Below are 23004 nucleotides of genomic sequence, written 5' to 3'. Positions count from 1 at the left end.
ACAATTGATGACAACATTACAATTTCTTATAGTTTTACTTACTGTGTGAAGGTGGAAGCTGATCCAACGGCCTCCAAGCAAACTTTATCATTAAGGAACTCATCGATGGTGTAGTAACCTCGACTAAGCAAATGTTTTTTTTAACACATTGCTTAAAGCTATGCATTGGCAGGTCCATCACAGTCTTGGGGATCTTGTTATAGAAGAGTACACCCAAGCCTACAATAGTAGATTGTTAACCGAGGGTGGAAAGAATCAATTCCCGAGGTATTTAGCCTGAATACCTCGGGAATTGATTCTTTTACCCGTATTAAACACTCTACTTTTCATTTCGAATATATGAGGAAATTTCATTTCATTTACGAGGAAATTATAATTATTGTCTATTTATTTGGCCCGCTCTTGCAACGTCGGTAAAGCAGTTGTCAAATTGGACGACTGCTTTACCGACTACTCCCCGCTAGGCCGCTCTCTCTAAGGAGAATGACTTACGTAAAAATCTCGTTACATCCTACTCGAAGAACCACTAATGTTATAGAATTCACTTTTCCTTTGGTGGAATACCTATATTGCTTATTGCAATATAAAATTACTGGTTCACATTTGTATGGTTTTTAAAATAAACCTTTAGATAGCACTCAAAAACGTCTTGTTTAATCCACCATCTTGGGGAGAGAGAAAGAGAGAAAGCGCGAGAAGAAATGAGACGGCAAATAGTCGTTCGGAAATGACTTTAGACAAAATTCAGTTTAGATTTTTTTTAATATTAAATAATATATATCTTATAATATATAATATTTAAAGTTAATTGTCATTATATTTTTTAATCATTATCTATTGTTTTTAAACTCCGTCACTGTTATGTAACAGATTAGTATCCCGCCAATTTATGTCGACTTTTCAAATTTTATTTAGGGAACTCAACACGTTATTGGTGCGGCTTATTCCGATTAAGAAGTTTGCGCTAAATTTAGAAACTCACATGGCCATAGCATTTTTTTTATAATTACTTTACTTTTTACATAAAAGTTTTCCTCTAGAACTTTATTGACGTCTGAACAGGCTGTATGGTCAATGATCTTTGCCTGTCCCCGAATTTAGTTCATCATCATCATCATCATCATATCAGCCGATGGACGTCCACTGCAGGACATAGGCCTTTTGTAGGGACTTCCAAACATCACGATACTGAGCCATCTGCATCCAGCGAATCCCTGCGACTCGCTTGATGTCGTCAGTCCACCTGGTGGGGGGTCGGCCAACACTGCGCTTACTAGTGCGGGGTCGCCATTCCAGCACTTTGGGACCCCAACGTCCATCGGCTCTTCGCACTATGTGCCCCGCCCATTGCCACTTCAGCTTCGCAACTCGTTGAGCTATGTCGGTGACTTTGGTTCTTCTGCGGATCTCCTCATTTCTGATTCGATCACGCAGAGATACTCCTAACATAGCTCGTTCCATCGCCCGCTGTGTGACTCTGAGCCTTCTTATGAGGCCCATAGTTAGCGACCAAGTCTCGGAACCATAGGTCATCACTGGCAACACGCACTGTTCGAAGACTTTTGTCTTCAGGCACTGAGGAATTTCGGACGAAAAGATGTCGCGAAGTTTCCCGAATGCAGCCCAGCCGAGTTGGATTCGACGGTTCACCTCTTTCTCGAAATTGGACCTACCTAACTGGATCATATGTCCTAGGTATATGTATTCGTCTACAATTTCGAGTGCAGCGTTCTCAACTATAACTGGGTGGAGCGATACATGAGCATTACACATTATTTTTGTTTTGCCCATGTTCATTTTCAGGCCCACCTGTTGAGAAACGCTGCTGAGGTCATTGAGCATGGTACTAAGGTCATCCAGAGTCTGTGCCATGATGACTACATCGTCCGCGAACCGCAGTTGAGTGATGTACTCGCCATTGATGTTGATGCCAAGTCCGCCCCAGTCCAGAAGCTTAAAGACGTCTTCCAATGTGGCGGTAAATAGCTTCGGAGAGATCACATCTCCCTGACGCACTCCTCGCTGCAACTGGATTGGCCTCGTAGTCTGATCCTGAATACGGACTGACATAGTGGCGTTTTCGTACAAGCACTTCAACGCTTGGATATACCTGTAATCAATTCGGCATCTCTGCAATGACCTTAGCACAGCCCAGGTTTCCACCGAATCGAAGGCTTTCTCATAGTCCACAAACGCTAAGCAAAGTGGCTGGTTATACTCGTGAGTCTTCTGTATAACCTGCCGCAGCGTATGGATGTGGTCTATGGTACTAAAACCTTTTCGGAAACCGGCTTGTTCGGGAGGCTGGAAGTCGTCAAACCTATTAGCGAGACGATTCGTAATGACTCTCGAGAACAATTTGTAAACATGGCTTAGCAGCGAGATGGGTCTGTAATTCTTCAGCAAGGTGTTGTCACCTTTTTTGAAGAACAGAACCACCACGCTCCTATGCCACGCCTCAGGCATCGTGCCCTCGTGAATGACGGAATTGAACAATCGCTGAAGGACTTTAAGTATCGGTTTTCCACCCGCTTTCAGGAGTTCTGCTGTGATTCCGTCCTCACCTGGCGCCTTATTGTTCTTCAGGTGTTTGAGAGCCACACTAATCTCGTATAGGCTGACGTCCGGGATATCTTCGGTATAGTGTCGGGTCAACTTGGCTCTGGGGTCTTTAGCCAAGTTGTCAACAGGCTGCTGAGTAGTCGTGTATAGCTGTCCATAGAACTTCTCGACCTCACTTAATAACTCGGGCTTGGAAGAAATCAGATTACCGTGCTCGGTCTTCAAACGCGTCAGCTGCCTCTGTCCAATAGACAGATCTCTGGTGAAAACTTTCGAGCCGCGATTGTTTTCAATCGCATTTTTAATACGCTCAGTATTGAAGTTTCGCAAGTCGCTGGTTTGCGACTTGGAGATCTGTCTACTGATTTGTCGGTATTTTGACGCATCTGCTGAAGACTGCAATCTCATTTCTTGCCTCTCTTCCATGAGTTTAAGTGTATGGTCTGAGAACTTTTTGGTTCTTTTCGTACGGTGGGTCTTATAGAATTTAGTTGGGGACAAATTAAAAAAAAAAAACATAAAACTCTTCACAGCTAATGACAGCAGTTCTATTTTTAAAGTTCATTCCGGCCCTTAGGTGGGAAGTAATTTGTATGAGTTATTCCCTCCCTGTGTAGGGAAGCAGCATTTTCCACCCACTACTCTGATCAAAACAATACTACTTTCCGAGTATGAGAAATGAAAAAGATTTTTTTACTCTTTGGAGAGTAAAAAAATCTTTTGTAGGCTGTAGGCTGTAGGCTTAAGTAAAAAATCTAATGATCACCAACCAATTACACCAACAATGTTGTGCTGGACTAGTTCTGCCACAAAAATCTCTACTGTTTCTTTGTCTGTGAAATACAGTCACATTAGGCTTTGTATCCTAGGTACATTTAATGTAAGCGACAGTAGAGTTAATGGTGCTCATTTAACTTCACTAGTAGTAAATAGACGCTCAACTCCAGAACCAGGTCGCCTGTGTCGGAGCGGTCCCTGAGTCCCAGCACTAATGTGGGCTAATTAGGACCCAGCGCAAAAACTACTTGACTAATATCCTTACAACGCACTCAGAAGAAATCTAGATTCGGCTACGTTGTTTAAGATCCATTTGAATAACGAAATAGCAATACATACAAGAAATATTTTGTATACAGGATGTCTCGTAAATAAAAACATTGTAATCTTATAGTTCAATGTATTTTTTTTTGTTTTTTAGTACATGGTATGACTAAATTGCTCTGACGGTAGGGATTTTTGGATTTTGTACCGTATCGGCTAACATAATATATTAAATTAATTTAGTATGCCTAGATGTCAGCTCTCACCTTGTAAAGTGTAGTTGTCATAATATTTACGGGACGCCCTGTATATAGAGTCATTTCTAGAGGCGAGGTGCCCACCTAAGCATACAACTATTTTTTGTTTATTTAATGCTTTAATCTGTTCAACTAGATAAATTAGAAATGTAACTGGAGATTCATAAGCTATTTCCTCATGAATCTCCCGTTGAATTTTTAATTCCTTTGATTAGGAAACTCTTAAATCTTAAATAAGTAAACCATTAATTTTCTACCCATAAAGATGATTGTTACGGACTCTTAGGGATTAACAGGTATTTTACATGAAGCTCTTTAAAGAAGGGATAAAAATATGTGTGAGAGTCTAGCAATTTGAAAGTCAAATAAGTTGGACTACTAGAAAATTTCCAAAATTTCACCAACAAGGAGCGAAAGAGTAGGTAATTTAAAGAAATAGAGCGTGGCTATTCTTTAACGATATTTTTATCACATCAACAGTGTGAGCTTCGATCTGGCGTCTATAGGATCATGTTAGACAGAGAGAGACAGTGAATTCGAAACGCACTTGAGAGCTTAGTTATACAAAACATCATTACAGATCATTACGGATTATTCTTATACGTTATTTTTATTCTTATATGGTTTTATTCTTAGGTAGTTCCTACCTTTTTAGAGGTAGGTATATATTTTAGATCTAACGGCCTGTCTACGCAAATAGTAAGTCTGCACAATTTTCCGAAATTCGAGTTTGTCCAGTCTACGATTAATTCCCGGGCGGCGGCTCGGATTAAATTACCAATCCCAACCCGCTCTACGAGTATTGTGGCAATTAGCCTAGATACTTGTATAAGCCTTTGTGTAAAAATATGTATATTACGACAAATGTTACGTGAAGTCTACACGAAACTAACTGACCGTTGGTGCAAAGATCGAGACATAAAATATTGAGCTTCTCTTTTAAAAAAACAGTAGCTGCCTGACGTTGGAAGGTTCGTGTCGGTACACACTCACTGTGCCTTGAAGATTATGATAAGCATAGTGGTAGTACTTCCCCAAACTACAGCTTAAAGAGTTATCGTCGTCGTTATCAATCCATATTCGGCTCACTGCTGAGCTCGAGCCTCCTCTCGGAATGAGAGGGGTTAGGCCAATAGTCCACCATGCTGCCCAATGCGGATTGGGAGACTTCACACACGCAGAGCATTAAGAAAATTCTCTGTTATGCATGTTTCCTCGCGATGTTTTCCTTCACCGTTTGAGACAGGTGATATTTTTTTTTTAAATGTACACAACTGAAAAGTTGGAGGTGCCCCGGACCTGATTCAAACACCCTCCAGAATTGGAGGCAGAGGTCATATCCACTGGGCTATCACGGCTCTTGTACTTAATTAAACGAATGACACTGAAAAGTCTTTTATGATTTTGCATTAGTGGAATATCTCCTCAATGAACTAGATTCAGAAGTGAAATATATCTCATATCAAAGGAGTCTTTAGCGGCAAAGAGCTTTGTCACTTCGTCACAACGATGCCATTACGCGCCATTACAGCCTTAGTACAAAACATGTCGAATTTTTCATCTTTTAATCTGAATATTTTTATTTAAATTGGGCGCCTTAAATGAATATTTATGAGAACCGAACGAAGGACGTTATCTAGAAAATTATATTAAAAATTTAATGATATCCTTCGATAGCTACAGGGTCAATCAAAGAGTTGAACGCTGAATGTGACGCATTGCGTGTGGCGGTAGAGACATCATTAGGGATCCGTAGTCCCCAAGGAACCCTTATAAGTACTTTCCTCCTGTCTATCCGTCAATCCGTCCGTCTGTCCGCGGTATAGCGCAGATACTATTATTATCTACTGCAAGAAAGCTGTACTTTAGCATAAGTATGTTTAAGTACATTAAAAATAGGAACAAAGTTAAGGAAATTTATATAAAAATCCTATATAAAAATCCATACACGCAAAGTGAGGATGATTTTTTATCGTCTATCCCATGGTGTGAGGTATCGTTATTGCTATTTTTGTGCATTGAATAAAGTGTTTATTTACCAACGCGACACGCACTTGACCGTTTTTTTTTAGTAAGCGTACATGTCCGAACTACCAGGTAACTTGTTACTTCAAGGCAAAAAACGTTGTCATAAAGATATAAATGAAATAAAACATAACATCAAACTGGCGACATAATAAGCACCAAAACACTAAAACATACTAGACTATTTATGTCAATACAGTTAGATAAACACAAAATACTATTAACTTAAAGAAAGATTTAGATGAAGAAATTCAATGTATGGTTTACATATAAAATATTAAACAACATAATCGTTAATCATTTAAATCTACAAATATAAACAAGTTATTAAATCATAAATTAAAATTATTAATTATTAAAATTTTCGATATAATGTATCGATATTAAAAATGTGTCCCCGACGAAGTGTACTTCGTACTAGGGGCGACTGGGAGAAAACTAAAACTTTGCTACAACAGTTGTGTAATTGGGCTAATGCAGCTAACCCAATTCAAAAACTACTTCTAACTGACTTTAAAAAAGAAGTCGCTTTTTGGATGAAGACTTCTTTTTTAATTCTTTGAATAGTGTCAGGCGGTATTTTGCGGTAGGTAGTTAACAATGAATATTTTTTTGAACACACGCAGAGAATTAAGAAAATTCTTCGGTTTGCAGGTTTCCTCACGATGTTTTTCCTTCACCGTTTGAGACACGTGATATTTAATTTCTTAAAATGCACTTCTGAAAAGTTGGAGGTGTATGCCCTGGACCGGTTTCGAACCCACACCCTCCGGAATCGGAGGCAGAGGTCATATCCACTGGGCTATCACGGCTGTTGTACTTAATTAGTAGTAGTTTACTGCAAATAAGAAAATCATACAAATTAAAAATAAAATACACCATTATTCAAATACATCGCGTAGATAAACGTCATCAATGAATCTCAATAAATGGAAATGGCCATAAAATGGAAAAGCGGATCAATCCTACAATTTGTCATTAAATGCAATGGCCGGAGAAATGAGAGGGTAATTTTATTAACGAGCGCTTGTGTCATTTAAAATTCTTCGACAGGATTTACAGGACTACGACCTAGATTAATAACAATCCGGTCCGGGGCATGCACCTCCAACTTTTCAGTTGTGTGCACTTTAAGAAATTAAATATCACGTGTCTCAAACGGTGAAGGAAAAACATCGTGAGGAAACTTGCACACCAGAGAATTTCTTAATTCTCTGTGTGTGTGAAGTCTGCCAATCCGCATTGGGCCAGCGTGGTGGACTATTGGCCTAACCCTTCTCATTCTGAGAGGAGACTCGAGCTCAGCAGTGAGCCGTATATGGGTTGATAACGACGAAGTTGATAAACCTGTATATTGTTTAATGCAGCTTCTCGAAATAGCCTATAAGGCTTCCGTCTCATTAGTGCGTTACGTTGCGTCGACGCTGCGTCGTTATCCATATATTTTAAATTACATGCCTATGTACAAGCGACGTCATTTCAACGGATTGACAGACAAGAGACGAAGTGGGGGAAGGAAGATGCGCTGCGCTCTCGCTCCTCTTGAGCGACGATGAACAGTGCTCCATGAGTAACATTTGTTTTGTATGAGTAACATGTATTTTACGGCCTCCGTGGCGCAGTGGTCTGCGCGGTGGATTTACAAGACGGAGGTCCTGGGTTCGATCCCCAGCTGGGCAGATTGAGATTTTCTTAATTTGTCCAATTCTGGCTGGTGGGAGGTTTCGGCTGTGGGTAGTTACTACCGTACCGGCAAAGACATACCGCAAAGCGATTTAGCGTTCCGGTACGATGCCGTGTAGAAATCGAAAGGGGTGTGGATTTTCATACTCCTCCTAACAAGTTAGCCCGCTTCCATTCAAAAAAAAAAATGCATTGCAATGACTGATTGGATGCACGTTTTACGTCAACGCAACGATGTCAATATTGCGTAGATCCATTGCGATGATGCAACGCAACGCAATAATTATACATCGCTCTTACAATGTACAACAGTACATAAAATGTCCTTATCATACAATACCATATACGAGTCTTTTGTCCTTTCAGGTATCACAAATCACAATATGCCTGATGGTTCCAAAGAAGCGATTATCATTTTTATATTCTTTATATAAAACTATTTCTGCAGAAGTTGCCAACAGTTGCTGAAGTTTTATTGCTTAGATGTAGTAACATTTAGTTTCTGCTCGCAGTTTTAGTTTCTATAGTATTCGAACTTTAGTTGAAAACTATAACTGGCTGTAGGAAACATTCTTCCCGAGCATATTATCTAACCGAATTACGTTAGCGAGTCTTCTGTCAAACTGATTATGGTATTCATTTTTTTGAGAAAAATAAGCTTCTTAAATGAGCTACCTTCGTAAGGAGCTTGCAAATTACTACTTAGTACGGGTGCAGCATATGTAAAATAGATGCCGTATACTTACAATAAATAAATAAATAAATACTTAGTAATGGCGTACAACACCGTGTTAAAAAAGGAGTTAATTACAACATGGTGATGACTACAGGAGTAATAGTGTCTGGTTTATTATTTTGTTCTGATATTTGAAGTATAGGGGTCCTGGATTTATTTTTCAGGTTCCCAACCATAATTCTATTAATCCCATTCGACTAACAAGTATCGGAATAACAATGGTTGATTCAACGTTCCACATGGCGGTAATTTCGTGAGCAAGATCCAAGTATTGTGCTACATTTTTAATCATCATCATTAACAACCCATATTCGTCTCATTGTTGAGCACGAGTCTCCTCTCCAAATAAGAGGGAGGCTAAGCTAATAGTCCACCACACTGACCCAATACGAATTGGCAGACTTCACATACGCACTCAATTAAGAAATTTCTCAGGTATGCAGGTTTCCTCGCAGTGTTTTTTTTCTTCACAGTTTTAATTTCTTAATGGAAAGGTGGAGTGTATTCGAACTTACGCCCTCCGAATTGAAGGTAGATGTCATATCCATTGGGATATCTCGGCTCTACTACATTTTAATGCACCTTTACAGGTACCTAGTAGTTTTACGAAAGAGGTCTGTTACAAAAGGCTCTATTCTGATGAAGTCCATCCAGAGTTTTCGTTTATATTCAAAATTATAATTTATTTATACCAATCTGCCATCTTGTCCCAGTACAGTATTGTCCTGTCCTCCATTAATTCCCAGAGGTGGTTGTAGAACGAGCGGACCGGATCAAATTACAGCGCAACCCGCTCCCCTTAGCAATTAGGTCGGATATCGTATACGATATAACGACTTATGCTCGGGGAATATTTGGGTCCACAATGACTTTCGGCAATGTTTGTTTAAAAATTGTTAATTAAAATATTAAATTAAGCTTGAAAATAAACTAAATAACAAATTAAGACTGTACATGAATATTTAATTGGTTTTATTTGCTATTTCCCGCGATAAACTGACGATTTCAATGTCGGCACTGGTCACGTATCATTATGCTGAGCTGGGGCCATTTTCTGGGTTATGCCACACATCGCAGGGTACTGTCCTGGATGTCGTGGTTTACTGGAGATATTGTGATGTGTGGCATAATTTCGGAATAAACGCATTTTTCTTTCTTTCAACTGGCCATCATTGTCCTAACTTTATCTTTGTGAAATCTTTAATATTTAATTGTAAATTCAGGAGATCTTAAGTCTTCAATGTTCAATTGTTTATTCTAGAGATAACTTATCAATGGTTAATTGTAAATTCAACAGATTTATTATCTATTAGTGTAAGTAAAATGTAAGTAGATTGATTTAAGTAAATTCAGGAGATGTTGACTCTTCAATGATCAATTTGTTAATTTATGAGATATTATGTTAACTTTTTAACGTTACATTTGTAAGTTTAGGAGATATTAGTTTACAAAGTTTAAATTCTTCGGTTTATTCATAATGAAAGTTTTATTAAATAGACAAAATGATAATATGCCTTGACATTTCGAACGACGACCCCGCACCGGAAAACACAGTGTTGGTCGACTTCCCACTAGGTGGACTGAGGACATCTACGAGTAGTTGGTTGTAGTGAGCTGCTGGATTTTTTTTTAATCTTTACAAGTTAGCCCTTGACTACAATCTCACCTGATGTTAAGCGATGATGTAGGTAATCTAAGATGGAAGCGGGCTAACTTGTTAGGAGGAGGATGAAAATCCACACTCCTTTAGGTTTCTACACGACATCCTACCGGAACGCTAAATCGCTTGGAGGTACGTCTTTGTCGGTAGGGTGGTAACTAGCCATGGCTAAAGCCAGACCTGGACCGATTAAGAAAACCTCAATCAGCCCAGCCGGGGATCGAACCCAGGACCTCCGTCATGTAAATCCACCGCGCATACTATTGCGCCACGGAGGCTGGTGGATGCTGGCGGCTCAAAACCATGGTGTTTGTACGTCCATTCAAGAGACAGCAGCGTTCCGGCGGTGGACGTCCATTGGCTGATAATGATAAATAATATGACGCAAGACAATAAATTGAGACGCGCGGAAGAAGAATATAAACACTATCTACTTAACGATTATGTAAGTCGTTAGTATTACACGAGGAAATCGTTAATGTTGCCAGGCTTTTATGTCATACTTTATTACTTTCCAATATTCGCCGGCACGCTCAGGTGCGCCAAACTAAACTCGAAGTAATTATTCCCCGATCGCATGCAGCGAAGTGTCGCCCATTGCTGTCTGCAGGGAGTCAACGACGAAACTTTCAGGACGACGAAAATGTTAACTTTTTGGATTTTAATAGAACAAAATATTATAGTTAGAATAGATTCCCGTGCTTTTGATGGCCTCCGTGGCCTTCCCGGTTAGGTTGATTCAGGTTTTCTTGATTTTTCTAGATCTGGCTGGTGGGAGGCTTTAGCACCCTACCGGCAAAGATGCAAAGCCAAGCGATTTAGCTTTCCGGTACGATGTCGTGTAGAAACCGAAAGGTGTGTGGATTTTCATCCTACGATGGAAACGGGCTAACTTGTTAGGACAAGTTAGCCCGTTTCCAGCATAGATTGCATCATCACTTACCATCAGGTGATATTGCTGTCTAAAACTGCGCCACGTAGACTGTCAGCTCTATCAACTGTGCTATAGAGGTCGTCAAAACACATAACACTCTCTTCAAATCAAATCAAATCATCGTTCATTTACTCAACAAAAGAAAAGAAGAAGAAGGGTTACAAAAGATGACAAACTTTATATGTACAAAGTTTTCGCCTTGACGGGCGTGCAAACTTCACAAAACAATACTTAGAAACTATATCATCAATCATATTTAATTTTAATTTTAACATTTTGTAGTAGCATCAATGGAGTTGTAGTCCTTTACATAGAGATAATCAATGTAATATAAATTTTTTATATAAATCATTTAAAATACTAATAACTACGACGTAATTAAGAAAATACAAAGATAATATTGAAGAAATGTATAAATATGTCAAAAAAAATGTCCAAAAAATAAATTGTCATTACGATACTCGTTGATGGAGTAATACGATTTATTTATTTATTAAATGTGTCATGAGGATTAAATGTCATCGTGTTAGTTATATTTTTATATCTCTTACGATGAGACGGTTAAAAAGACGATAGAGTACTCAATTCTACTCAGGATCTACTAAACGGTTATCTCCGCGCAGTGCCAGCGAGTGCGGAGAGAGGACGCAATTAGCGCCTCTGGAGGAGCCTCCCTCCGGCCTCCTGCGATATAACCACTTCCGGAGGCTTCGCAGCTTCCGGTTTCTTCCGAACTGAATGCGTATTGTACATAAAATGTTTCAATGTTGCATCCTTTTATAATTTTTGTTTTTTAATTTACAGGTAAACAGGGTACGATGCGGTTAGGCCTCCAGCTATCACTATGATTTGACAATGTCTTTCTACTGTGCTGATTTTCTTATCTGTTCTGATAAAGTGAGTAGTTACTTTTTCAGAACTGATGATTTCAGGAATTTTATATACAGTTAACAAGTTATAATGAGTTTAACTTTCCATGACGTCCCTTATTCTTCAAATATATTTTTTATTTTTTTAAAACTTGATGAGTTTCAAATTCAATTCTCGTTTAAAATTTCCAAATATATCTTTTTTTATATAGTATCGTTCGAGTTAGATAGAGAGAGATAGATACTAATTAGAAACTAACATTGTCGAGTTATTTAAACATTGTTCCAGAATAGCGCTCTAGTGTTAAAAGTTCCTCGATTGTAGGTGGTTTTAACAATCATTATCTATGTTATTGTAGAAGAGGAGATATCAGTGTTGGTAAAATAAGGGGATATTTGATAACTTCAGCTCAGTTGTTTGTTAGGCAGCGAAGACACCGTCACGCTGCCACGTTAGTGATTTTGTGCAATAATGTTTTGTGTTGTAATTATTGTTTATCGTAAATTGTTTAGAGTGGGCATGGAGAACATGTCGGTCAGAGAAAGTAAGTGTTAATGCGTTCTAAAGGGATCCCTTAAACCTACTCCCAAGGTCACAAGTCCTGGGACCTATTTGAGGTGTTTCCTCTGGCACGAAATAATGGTACAACCACGTCACGTCACATTAGTTCACACATTTAAGAGCTACAATGGCACAGACAGACAAACAAATCAACCCTTTTTGTGTCGGGGTTAAAAAGTTAGTACAACTAATGTGTATAATAGAGACAAATGTAACTGTAACACTGCTTATGTTTGTAACACGTTCATCTATTACCGAGTCGTTAGTCTGTGTTGCCGAGACAGTTAGTAATAGTTGCAAAAAGTGCAAACAAGAGATAAATGTGTAGTGCGGGGCTATTCATCTTGTTTATCTGCTTTGGTTTGAGGGTGTTTTCACACTGACGTTCTCCGAACATGGATGTATAGGTTATGGCCGCCATATATTGGGGATGGCGTACCATACATTTACCCAGAATTATACAGGACTAGCGGACGCCCGCGACTTTGTCTGTGTGGAATTCAGTTTTTCACAAATCCCGCGGGAACCATGCATTTTTCCAGGATGAAAGTAGCCTATGTGTTAACCAACGTAAAATATATTTCCATTCCAAATTTCAGCCAAATCGCTTCAGTAGTCGCAACGTAAAAAGGAACAAACATACTTACACACTTTCACACTTACATACAAACTTTCGCTTTTAAAATATTAGTGTTATTACAAGTAGTTAATATTCAAAATAATAATATTACCTACTTGAATTTACTTTTTCTTTTGATCTACTGAAGAATCAAAGTCACCGACAAAGTTATCAAGTGGCAATGGGCGGGGCACATAGTTCGAAGAGCCGATGGACGTTAGGGTCCCAAGGTGATGATATGGAAACCCTGCACTAAAAAACCGCTGTGTTCGTTAACTCCTCACCAGGTGGGCTAACGACATCAGGCGAGTCGCAAGGATTCGCTGGATGCAGACGGCTCAGGATTGTGATGTTTGGAAATCCCTACCCTCTTGGAACCTACCACATCGTGATAGGAAGTTAGATAGGTTAATCGCTGTACTTACGGGTCAATATAATTTCAGATAACTTGAAATTGGATTTAAAATCGTTTACCTATTTCAAGTAGGTTAGTTAACCATCACTTTTAAATATAGCTTATAATTATTCCACAAGTTAACTTTCTTATTGTAGGTTCAGAAAGCACATAAAAACACAAAAATTTAGTAGTTTCTCTTATAAATAATAATCGTCGTTTACAATATATTGTTTTTGTTTTCTTTAGTTTATATTATGGTGTACAATAAAGAGTATTTTCATTCCATTTCATTTTAATTTAATTTAATTTCAATATAAGCAATTCTGTTACCTATAACTATCCTCGGAAATATATTAATTTGTATTTATCAGGTTTACACCGGTGAAACTCAGTGAACCACCTGAAGCGAAGCGAACGCGAGCAGCAGCGCGCGATAACGATCGCTTTAATGAGAGAATAAACAGTTCATTATGAAGTTGCGTCAACTTTGCGTTTTTGTGCGGGCTCGTTAAATTATATCGAAACTTTCATTTTACACTGTTGATATTAAAAATGGGTATTAAAGATTTAGGGAGTGATCGTTGGTCACTTCTGGAATGCGGAAAAGTTTTAATTTCTGAGGGCCTAGTGGCAGTTTGATACTGTTACTATCGCGTTATCGTAAACGCGAATTTCTAAGGAATTGAAACAGCGCCATCTAGTGGCACTACTGCATAACTGTTTCAATTCCATTAGAGTAACAATATGAAAATATTGAAAACTCCCCCTAGGCACACTGATGTATTTATCCAAGGGCTGACAGATTTTTTAATATTTTTAGTAGAACTGTTGGTCCGCGTGATATTAGGTATTTTTATCGATTTCAAAACCGTGAAAAATCCATGTTCTGTTTTCAGATGAGTAAACTTGAATACCACTTAGATGTCGCTGGGATTTTTCGTCCACACTTACATATTTTAGTTAATAGCTCTGTATTGAACTTATTAAGTTGTAAGTATTTACTATAAATGAGCGTGCAGTATTTACTTGTTTACTTTAAAGTATTTAAGGTTTGATAGAAATTGCGTGTGTGTTCGTTATAATTATGCATATGTATTATTGAAGAAATGTATTTGCTACAAGGTATTTGTTCTGCAGGGATTGATTTATTATTGTTCAATTTACTGGACCTCTCGGCCTTATTTACTCGGGCACAAATTGGGATCTTATTAAAAGTACCTACCTGTGGAACTTACTTATAATTGTTTTTTAGTTTCAGCAATGTTCGCTCTATATCTAGTTTCATATTTATATATCTATGTTCAACTGTTAATATTCAGGAAAGTTGGAATCCCCAGTTGATATTAACATAAAGAAATAAATTAGATTAAAACCTCGTCGAGTAGAACTTTAATTAAATTTACAAAGGTCATTTATTACATACTAAGGTCTCTCTACCCTGTTGGTTTAGTGGTTGATTTATGCGGTTACGGACACTGAGATCCTGGGTTCTTCCCTCTGTCGTCATACCTAGGCATTAAAGGTATCTGTTAGGCTATCCACACACGCAAAATACAATCTATACTAATATTATAACTTCGCATCTTGCAATTTCAGTCCCGTCATGACCACGACACGATCCATGCAACCGGGTCGAAATATCGACATTAAAAATTTCTTCGTTTTATCGTGGTATACGTTATCAATACCATATTCGGCTCACTGCTGAGCTCGAGCCTCCTCTCAGAGTGAGAAGGGTTAGGCCAATAGTCCACCATGCTGGCCTAATGCGGATTGGCAGACTTCACACACGCAGAGAATTAAGAAAATTCTCTGGTATGCAGGTTTCCTCACGATGTGTTCCTTCACCGTTTGAGACACGTGATATTTAATTTTTTTTTTTAAATGCACACAACTGAAAAGTTGGAGGTGCATGCCCCGGACCGGATTCGAACCCACACCCCCATGGCAAAGGTCATATAACAACCATGAAATAAGTTTAAATGACAAAGTAACCTTAAAAAGTAAGAAAACCTTAACATCTACCGCATGGTGTTTGACTAAAATCAAACCTTTGTTACAAAAATATATGTCTTGTTTTATTAACCGACTTCAAAAAGGAGGAGGTTCTCAATTCGGTCAGTATTTTTTATAATAAGAAATAATAATGACTGAATTTCAACAGTGACATTAATTTTGGAAGCCACCTACACTACGAGGTCTGCCCCTATAGCCAAGTGGCACGTCGATTCTCTTTCTACGATCGCAAACGCTTGGAAAACTAGAAAAATGTATGGGAATGATAGATCTTGATCACGTGATCTGTCGATAGCAAATGTCATTCCTATATATTTTTACCCGACTGCGTCAAAAGGCGTCATTGTCGGCAGGCGGGGTCAAATACTTTCTTACGGGCAAAGAATGAAATACCAATGTTTGTCACCGCATGCCGCACCACAAAGAATTTAGTCCGAACTTACAGATATTATGATAGTAGGTCTATCTGTATAAAGTTGGTTTTCTCTATTCAGTTCATTAAGCAGTCGGTTTTTTTTTGTTTTTATAGTAATATTATTTTTCAAGTTTTCGAAGCGTTTGCGATCGTAGTAAGAGAATCGACGTGCCACTTGGCTAGGGGGGCTGCTTTGTGGTAGCTTTATGTGTGTAGTTAGCAGTAGCAGCTTTTAGATGTGAAGTGAAGTCGCACAATATTTCCAATGGAGGCTTAAGTGCTAAAGTTTTAAAAAATGTCTCGTTTTATTCAACCAAATGGCGTTCTCGCTGAGTGTAAAAAAAGACCACTTTCTTAATCGCTGTACATTTGCTATGTCTCGATCTTTTGAAACGATTTTATAATATTTTTACCTTATCTTTCTATCCATCTAAACCAATATTATAAGTATAACAACTAATATTATTAAAAAGTAATTCTATCTGTTACCTTTTCACGGTCTAAACGCTTTTTGGTAAAAGATAAATTGGTTTTTGGACAAAATATAGCCCACTATTTATCCCGGGAAAGTTCCTGTGAGATTTGTAAAAAACAGAATTTCACGCAAAATCGCTGGCATCTTCTAGAAATTTTGTAACTCGGCCTGTCAGCTTATAGACTCGCCACCTAATCCAATGCTATTTGGACCACATACCACATCACAGATTTACTGACGAATTTTTTTTTTACAGTTTATTTATTTGAGGCACGAGGGTCTAACGCCACCAATTTTTCAACTTCATGTTGCTACTGAGAATCTAGGAACAAAAAAATACCTCCCCAAAAACTCGAATCCAGAACCTTACAATAAGCTACCCACTGGATCAAGATGGCAGCAGGAAACTGAGGGCCAATTGCTCATCATCAACATTTGTCTTGTCTTCACACTAAGTTTTACTTTCCCTTTTAGGAGAAATGTCAACGAGAAAGCTTTTAAACGGCGGGCAATATTCTCAACAATATTCTCAATGGCGGTCTGAGTGCTAAACTTTGAGAATAAAGTATAATTTTATCCAATCAAAGGGCGCTGAGTGCATTTTGATGATCGCCGTACATTCAGGAGAGGTTGTGAAATGTTAAGAGGGGTTCGAATGAGACCGTTCATCGCTATCTACGCTTGCATCTTATGTAAAGGCACGCTCTCCTAAGGCTGTTGATATAATATTATTTTAGAATGTACTAGCGGACTTTCTTTGTACGTGACCATTATTTAAAGGTATTATGAATAAATGGGTAAGCTATCCTTTAAAGCCCTCGTTTTGAAAGCCGTGATAGCCCGGTTGATGTGGCCTCTGCCTTCAATTCGGAGAGGTTCGAATCCGGCCCGGGGCATGCACCTCCAACTTTTCGGTTATGTGCATTTTAAGAAATTAAATATCACGTGTTTGAGACACGGTACAGTAATAACATCGTGAGGAAACCTGCATACCTTGGAATTTTCTTAATTCGGCATGTGAAGTCGGCCAATCCGCATTGTGCCAGCGTGCCAACATGGCGGACGTGCCACATAAATGCCACCGCTTAGAAAAAGAAGCTCTACTTTTTCTTCGGTTAAAAAAGGAGTTTCGCAGATGCGTCTTTGCCCACGGATAGATTTGTAGATGATACGCCACTGGCTACATGGCTACAGGTCCAGACCTGAGGCAATTGAGAAAATCCTAAACTGACCCGTGTTGGGAATCAAACCCAGGACCTCTATGTTGAGTGACACAGCACTGACAACTGCGCCAGAGAGATCATCAAAATAGATCGTCTTTTTGTCGGTTAAAATATTGTTTATAAAATCTTAATTTAGAATCAGAAAATGCAGAGCAAAGTTTTAACATACAAAGCGAAACTAATAATTCGGCATCCCTAGAGAGCTGGTAGCTGGCAAAGAGGCAATGTTTGATTTGCACACAGCTAGCTGTCTTTGAGGCTACGCTGGCTGAGCGCGGCAAATGGAGGCAGGTAAATGTTTATTTTTTAATTTCAAATCATGCCGCGGGCTCCAGGGGATTTGATCTCGGAGTTGTTTTACAGTGAATGGATTTATGGGTCTTGTTTTTATACTATAAATTGAAAAGCTTTGTGAAATATTTCCGTCATTTTTTTCGCATAGAACAGGCTTTGTTTCGCTTGAGTTAATTTTGAATTATCCATCCATCCATACTAATACTTTTATACTAACATATAAACAGAATCCACAACTTTGAAATTCGAGATGCTCCAGAGTAAAACGTAACTTGTAATGTTACCTCTGTGATTTTATAAAAGCTTATGCTCCTACTATACAGCAGCAGCGAGGAGACTAAAGAACCCGATTCCTAGCGGCATACCTTTTAAAAATCCATACATACTCGTACATATTCATAATCTTAATTTCTTTTATACACTCGAAATAATAATAATAATAATAATAAAGCTTTATTGAATTCCATATAAATCTTAAAAACTAACACACAATCTTAAATAACATATCTAAAATAAATTTGATTTTTTTTTTTTTTTGTTTATATTTACACGTTTTTTATTTATTTATTTTTATATGGACCCCCTAAGGGTAAAAGCCTCCTCCAATGTTTTCCACCTTTCCCTATCTTTAGCTGCCTCTTGCCATTTCACTCCCGCTGTCGCCTCTATTTCATCTACCCATCTAGCAGCTGGGCGGCCTCTCGATCTTGTGCCTATTGGACCTGCCCATTTCATCACTCTTTCGGTCCATCTTCTGTCGGTACATCTGGGCAAGTGACCAGCCCATTGCCATTTCCTTTTTAGGCAGTAAGTTAAGGCGTCGGTTACTTTTGTTTTATTACGGACGTATTCGTTTCTCACCCGGTCTCTCAACTTTATGCCTAAACAACTTCTTTCCATTTTTCTCTGCGTAGTCTGGATTTTCCTTTTTGTTTTAGCATCAAACGTCCAGGTTTGGCATCCGTAAGTGAGACAAGGTAGTATTTCCGAGTCCATAACTATCTTTTTAGATGTGAGCGGGAGCTGCGATTTAAAGATCTCTTTACGAGCCCAGTACTTATTCCAACTCATCGCCACCCTTCGATCTACTTCTGCCATATTTCTCTCTTTGTTAAAAGAAATCTGTTTGCCTAGGTAGACGTACTTCTCTACATATTCGAGGGGGATGTTATTTACCATGATAGGTGCCTTGTTGTGATTAGTCATTACTTTCGTCTTGTCCAGGTTCATCTCCAGTCCAACTTTTATGCTAGCCTGATTTAGGTCCTTTATCATTTTATTTAATTGATTTGGAGTTTCTGAAAATAAAATGATGTCATCGGCAAACCTGAGATGACTCAGAAAGTTATTGTTAATTCGAATACCTTGCTTAGACCATGGCAAATTGTTCATTATGTGTTGCAGAACAGCAATGAACAGCTTTGGAGAGATTGGATCGCCTTGTCTCACACCTCTATTTATATTAATTTTTGGACCTATTCTATCTAATTTGACTCTACTTGTCATGTTTGCGTATATGTTTTTCAAAATATTTATGTATTTTTCGTGTATATTTTGTGTTTTTAGTGCTTCCCATATGCTGCAGTGAGATATAGAGTCGAAAGCTTTTTTAAAATCAATGAAGGCTAGGTATATGGGTTTGCGGTATTCTAAATATTTCTCTACCACCTGGTCGACTACTTGGATGTGATCTATTGTGCAGAAACCACTTCTAAACCCTGCTTGCTCTACAGGTTGGTGAGCGTCAATATCTGGTGATATTCTTTCAAGTATACAGGATGCAAACAGTTTGTAGAGACATGACATAAGGCTTATCGGTCGGTAGTTCCCGATGTCCGCTGGGTCACCTTTTTTAAAAAGCAAAATTATTTCGGATTCCGTCCATGTATGCGGAACAGTTTCTTCATTTAAAATTTTGTTCCATAGGAGTGTGATAGGGGTCAGAAGTAAACCTCTGCCTAGTTTTATAAATTCATTCGTAATACCATCTGGCCCTGCGGTTTTTTCTGGCTTCAATCTCATTATTTGTTTCAAAATTTCAGGCCTCGTGAACTCATCAACTGTAGAGGTATCAATGTTTTGGATTATGTTCTTTGTTTCATTGAATAATTCTGGTTGACTATAAAGTTTTGCATAAAAATCTGTAGCTATATCTATGATTTCTAACCGTGATTTGCATTTGGTAGAGCCAGGTTGGAGTGATGTAATCCAGTCCTTTGTTCTGTTCAATTCTTTATAAGCTTTTTTTGCAGATCGAGATTTTGCGAGGTGTTTTAGTATAGTGTTTTTTCTGTAGGTATCGTAACATTTCTTTATTTCTTTGTTTGCAGATTTGTAAAGCCTTTTAAGCTTTTCTTTTTCGCTTTTATTTAGTTTAGGTTTATTTTGAAGGGTATTTCTTTCTTTCATAAGATTCAGTGCTTCTTCTGATAAAATACTGCATTTCTTTTTCCTTTGTATGTCCTTTGTACTTGTAAGCATAGAGTTAATGATTTTTTGGCAATATTCGTCAATATTATTGTTTTCATGTGATTCTATAAGTTCTGGTATTAAATTTGTCAGGGTTTCAAGGTATTTTTCTTGCTCTTTCAATGTTTTGAAGTTTTTAATGGTACTTGTAAAGTTGCGCCTGCTCTTTTTACTTGATTTTAAATGGAGTGTTGCTCTCAACATCCTATGGTCTGATCCAAAGGGGAACGATGACAGCACTTCATACTTAGAGAACAAGTGAGGTGTTGAGGACATTATATAGTCAATCTCGTTTTTTGTGTTTTTGTCTGGAGAAATCCATGTCCATCTATTGTTCATTTTTAACTTAAACAAAGTATTTATAATTTTCAGGTTATGTTCGTGTGCATATTGAACAAGTCTCTCTCCCCGTTTGGTCCTTTTTCCAGAGCCATATTCTCCTGCAACTAAACGTTCGTGTTTTTTGGGTATCCCAATCTGTGCGTTGAAGTCTCCCATACAAATCAAGTATTTCGTGGTGATAGAGTCATGTGCCTTTTCTAAATCGTCGTAGAAATCGTCTATGTCCTGTTGGGATGAACTTTCTGTAGGTGCATAAGCCTGTATTATAGCAAAAGGTAAGTTTCCGAGTTTAATTTCTAGTACGCAAACTCTTTCTGATATGCCAATAAATGCTTTTATGTACTCCTTTAATTTTTTCTTGACCAGAAAGCCCACCCCGTTTAGACCTTTGGTTTCGTCTAGATAATACATGATATAATTATCTTCTTCAATAATACTCTCTCCTAATCGGCGAACTTCACTCAGTCCTAGTATATCATGATTAATATTTTCTAGAGCTGTCTTTAATTCTAAAAATTTTGTTACTGAAGACAAAGATCTGACATTAAAAGAACAAATATACAAATTATTTTTTTCCTGTGTATGTATTTTCATTGGAGGGTTATAGTCTACTATCCCCGCGGTGACCAGCCGTACTGGGGAAGGTTTATTGTAATGTTTATTGGCAAAAACTTTGCTTGGTGACGGCGGTGGCTTATTGTCGATAAATTGGAGAGACGGTGCTAGTTGCTAGTCTTCATTTTCACTCAAGAGAGCAGTGGAAGTAGATGGAATTTGTTTTGTATTGCTACTTTTTTGTACATAGCTCTTAATAGAGCTTTGGCCTTTTTTATTGGACTTGTTTTTCTTCGCCAAGTGGTAATTCGGGGCTGGCAGAGTTTGGTGCAGATAAGGGCTGCTCATTTGGCTTGGAGGGGTAGATTCGAGTTCCCTTTTCCTCGAATTTTGGGTATTATTGGCTTCGTCCACTCTGTTGTAAGTGCCTTTATTACCTTCATAGACCACCAGCCGGTCCTGACGAAGAAATGCAATTTTACCGTCGCTGCGGGCTTGTTTCAATTCATCTTGGAGTAGTTTTCTTTTTTCTAAAACCTGTTGTGGATAATCTTCCTTAAAATAAATGTTTTTGTTTTTAAGGTTCTTCTTGTTTCTCATGATAGAGAGTTTTTTACCATATGTAGTGAGTGTTATCACAATAGGTCTTATTTTCTTTTCCGATCGTTTGCCCATTCTCTTTATTAATTCAATTTCGCTTCTGTAGCACTCTACCTTCATTTGTAATGTGAAAATGTCCAAGATTTTATTTTCTAATTCTTCATACGTTTTTTCGCCTTCTGGGACTCCAAAAAAGACTAAATTTTTAGTTCTTATCTGTTTTTCCAATGTAAGAATTCTATCATTTTGTTCGTCGTTACTTTTCTTTAATAAATCTATCTGCGACTGAATATTTTGGAATTTTTCATCTATGTGTTCATTAATTGATTTTGTAATGCGTTCTTCGACTATTTTTAATGACTCTTCCGAGTCCTTTCTGATATCGCATCGAAGATCGCGAAGTAATTGTTCCATACTGTTCATTTTTATTTTATTTTATTATTATTAATATTTTTTTTTTTTATTTATTAATTTTTTAAAGTTCGAAGTTCATTTGTTTTCAAAACTAAATAATATTTATTAAAATCTGTGTTTACTTCACTTGGACTAGGATTCGATCTTACGACCCCATATGTGTAAATCCACGCCTGTATCCACTGCGCTACGGATCTAGTTATTAAATCAGTCGAAAATAATCTTCCCAATGAACAGTGTTGGATACATTGATATTATAAGATAAAATTTATGTTTTTTTTTTTTTTTTTCTTCTATAACTACTGTTTATTTACACAGTTATCTTTTCAGTTTAATTTTATCAAAATGCTTGGTGTGATATTAAAAGTGACATCTGTCGACAATTTCTTGTACTACTTGCTCAGCGTTTGTGATCTATCTTCGTAGTTATAATAAACTCCAGTAGGTGTCGCAACTTGTAATTTTTTCGTTTTTGCCGTTATTACAAACTGTGATTTTTTCATTCACTTGTTTATAAAACGTCTTTATAAATAGCACTTTTAGGTATTATCCGTCCTTTTTAAGTTCATAACAAGAAAAACTTACTTAATTCACTTTTAGTCCTCAAAGTTCATTGATTTTAACACTGTTTTTCAACTCTGTGAACAGGTATGATCCACAATGTTTTATTGTTTATTTTTTCACTTTAAACACAAATCCAGCATAGATAACGTTTTCACATAGGTAAGAGGCACTTCTACACACGATAAACTTATTTTTATGCGAAAAGTACTTGATTTTCTATTTTTAAGTAATTTTTTACACGGAGCCTAGTCTTGATACAGACAGCGCCACCTGTCGACTCGTTTCAATAATT

Source organism: Bicyclus anynana, chromosome 13, assembly GCF_947172395.1.
Source record: "Bicyclus anynana chromosome 13, ilBicAnyn1.1, whole genome shotgun sequence".
In the NCBI taxonomy this organism is placed as follows: Eukaryota; Metazoa; Arthropoda; class Insecta; order Lepidoptera; family Nymphalidae; genus Bicyclus; species Bicyclus anynana.
Note: the sequence above shows the minus strand (reverse complement) of the source record.